The sequence below is a fragment of the Penaeus vannamei genome, chromosome 24 (genome assembly GCF_042767895.1).
Source record: "Penaeus vannamei isolate JL-2024 chromosome 24, ASM4276789v1, whole genome shotgun sequence".
NCBI classification, from domain to species: domain Eukaryota; kingdom Metazoa; phylum Arthropoda; class Malacostraca; order Decapoda; family Penaeidae; genus Penaeus; species Penaeus vannamei.
In genome coordinates this window covers 14,527,731-14,531,833 of record NC_091572.1, presented here as the reverse complement: position 1 = coordinate 14,531,833, position 4,103 = coordinate 14,527,731, and positions in this window count along the sequence as shown.

The following is a 4,103-nucleotide window of genomic DNA, read 5'->3' as shown; positions in this document are numbered from 1 at the left end:
ATTGGAATAGACTTAATTATTGCTATTATTGCAGTGATTATCAAAATTATCAATATAATTATTGCTTTATCATTATTACCATTATTATTGCCGTTATCATTGCCATTAGCATCATAATTATCATCATTATTGTATATAATAAAGGAATAATCATGGAATTCATCATAATTACCTGAATTATTGTTAAAATCCTCATAATTACCATTAAAAAGTGAAAAGGTTTTTTTTCGACGTTTCTCTCAAAAGACTGTAATACGCTGGATTTTGCCTTTTTTCGGTGATTGGGATTTTATTTCTTCTGGCCTTTATTTCATTAGAAATGGACTGAATGATAATTATTATCATCATTATTATCATTACTGTCATTTTTATGATTATTATCATTATAGTCATTATCATCATGATTATCATTATTTTTATCATCATTATTGCAGTTATAATAATTATTATGCTATTCATTATTGCTATTTTTATTATTATAACTATTTATATAATGATAATAGCAATAATGATGATCTTAGAAATAATAATGACAATAATAATAATTATAATGACAATGATAATGATGTTATTACTATTTCTATTGCTATTATTAGTATGGAAATTATTGGAATAGAGTTGATTATTGCTATTTTTGCAGGAATTATCAAGATTGTCATTACAATTATGATTTTATCATTATTATTGTCATTATTATCATAATTATAATTATTGTCAATAATAAAGGGATCATTAGGGAAATCATCATAATTACCTGAATTAATGTTAAAATCCTCATAATTATCATTAAAAAGCGAAAAGTTTACTGTCATCATTTTTAGGATTATTATCATTATAGTCATTATCATCATGATTATTATTATCATCATTATTGCAGTTATAATAATTATTATGCTAATTGTGATATTTTTATCATTATAACTATTTATATAATGATAATAGCAAAAATGATGATCTTAAAAATAATAATGACAATAATAATAATCATAAAGACAATGATAATGATATTATTATTTCTATTGCCAATATTAGTATGGAAATTATTGGAATAGAGTTATATATTACTATTATTGCAGTAATTCTCAAGATTATCATTATAATTATAACTTTATCATTATTATCATTATCATTGTCATTATCATTGTCATTATCATCATAATTATCATAATTATTGTCAATGATAAAGGTATCATCATAGAAATTATCATAATTACCTTAATTAATGTTAAAATCCTCATAATTACCATTAAAAGGCGAAAAGGTTTTTTTCGACGTTATCATTACTGTCATCATTTTTATGATTATTAACATTATAGTCATTGTCATCATGATTATCATTATTATTATCATCATTATTGCAGTTATAATAATTATTATGCAAATTATTAATGCTATTTTTATCATTATAAGTATTTATGACATGAAAATAGCAATAATGATCTTAGAAATAATAATGACAATAATAATAATTATAATGACAATGATAATGATATTATTTCTATTGCCAATATTAGTATGTAAATTATTGGAATAGAGTTAATTTTTGCTATTATTGCAGTAATTATCAAGATTATTATTATAATTATGCCTTTATCATTATTATCATTATTATAGTCATTATCATTGTCATTATCGTCATAATTATCATCATTATTGTCAATATCAAAGGAATAATCATGGATATCATCATGAATACCTGAATTAATGTTAAAATCCTCATAATTACCATTAAAAAGCGAAAGGGTTTTTTCGACGTTTCTCTCATAAGGCTGTATTACCCTAGATTTTGCCATTTTTTCGACATTTTGGGATTTTATTACTTCTGGCCTTTAATTCATTATAAATGGACTGAATATAAATGGACTGAATAATATGCTATTATTATCATTATTATCATTACTTTCATCATGTTTATGATTATTATCATTATAGTCATTAACATCATGATTATCATTATTATTATCATTATTGCAGTTATAATAAATATTATGTTAATTATTATTCCTATTTTTATCATTATAACTATTTATATGATGATAATAGCAATAATGATGATCTTAGAAATAATAATGACAATAATAATAATTACAATGACAATGATAATGATGTTATTATCATTTCTATGGAAATTATTGAAATAGAGTTAATTATTGCAATTATTGCAGTAATTATCAAGAATATCATTATAATTACAACTTTATCATTATTATCATTATTATTGTCATTATCATTGTCATTATCATCATAATTATCATCATTATTTTCAATAATAAAGGAATAATCATGGAAATCATCACAATTACCTGAATTAATGTTAAAATCCTCATAATTACCTGAATTAATCTTAAAATCCTCATAATTTCCAATAAAAAGCGAAATGGGTTTTTTCGACGTTTTTCTTAAAAGGCTGTATTACGCATGATTTTGCCGTTTTTTTCGACTTTTGGGATTTTATTTCTTCTGGCCTTTATTTCATTATAAATGGACTGAATGATAATTATCTTCATTATTATCATTCCTGTCATCATTTTTATGATTATCATCATTATAGTCATTCTCATCATGATTATCATTATTGTTATCATTACCGCAGTTATAATAATTATTTTGCTAATTATTATTGCTATTTTTATCATTATAACGATTTATATAATGATAATAGCAATTATCATTATTGTCAATAATAAAGGAATCATCAGGGAAATCATCATAATTACCTGAATTAATGTTAAAATCCTCATAATTACCATTAAAAAGCGAAAAATGTTTTTTTTTTCAGTTTCTCTCAAAAGGCTGTAATACGCTAGATTTTGCCGTTTTTTCGACTTCAGGGATTTGATTACTTCTGGCCTTTATTTCATTATAAATGGACTGAATGATAATTATTATCATCATTATTATCATTACTGTCATCATTTTTATGATTATTATCATTATAGTCATTATCATCATGATTATCATTATTATTATCATTATTGCAGTTATAATAATTATTATGCTAATTATTATTGCTATTTTTATGATTATAACTATTTATATGATGATAATAGCAATAATGATGATAGAAATAATAATGACAATAATAATAATTATAATGACAATGATAATGATGTTATTATTATTTCTATTGCCATTATTAGTATGGAAATTATATGAACAGAGTTAATTATTGCTATTATTCCAGTAATTATCAAGATTATCATTATAATTATTACTTTGTCATTATCATTATTATTGTCATTATCATTGTCATTATCATCATAATTATCATTATTGTCAATAATAAGAAATCATTATGGAAATCATCATACTTACCTGAATTAATGGTAAAATCCTCATAATTACCATTAAAAAGGGAAAAGGGTTTTTATCGACGTTTCTCTCAGAAGGCTGTAATACCCTAGATTTTGCCGTTTTTTCGACTTATGGGATTTGATTACATCTGGCCTTTATTTCATTATAAATGGACTGAATAATAATTATTATCATCATTATTATCATTACTGTCATCATTTTTATGATTATTATCATTATAGTCATTATCATCATGATTATCATTATTATTATCATCATTATTGGTTATAATAATTATTATGCTAATAATTATTGCTATTTTTATCATTATAACTATTTATATAATGATAATAGCAATAATGATATTATAAATAATAATGACAATAAAAATAATTATAATGACAATGATAATGATATTATTTATATTGCCATTATTAGTATGGAAATTATTGGAATAGAGTTAATTATTACTATTATTCCAGTAATTATCAAGATTATCATTATAATTATGACTTTATCATTATCATTATTATTGTTATTATCATTGTCATTATCATCATAATTATCATCATTGTTAATAATAAAGGAATCATCATGGAAATCCTTATAATTACCTGAATCAATGTTAAAATCCTCATAATTACCAATAAAAGCGAAAAGTTTTTTTTTCGACGTTCCTCTCAAAAGGCTGAAATACGCTAGATTTTGCCGTTTTTTCGACTTTTGGGATTTTATTACTTTTGGTCTTTATTTAATCATAAATGGACTGAATGATAATTATTATCATCATTATTATCATTACTGTCGTC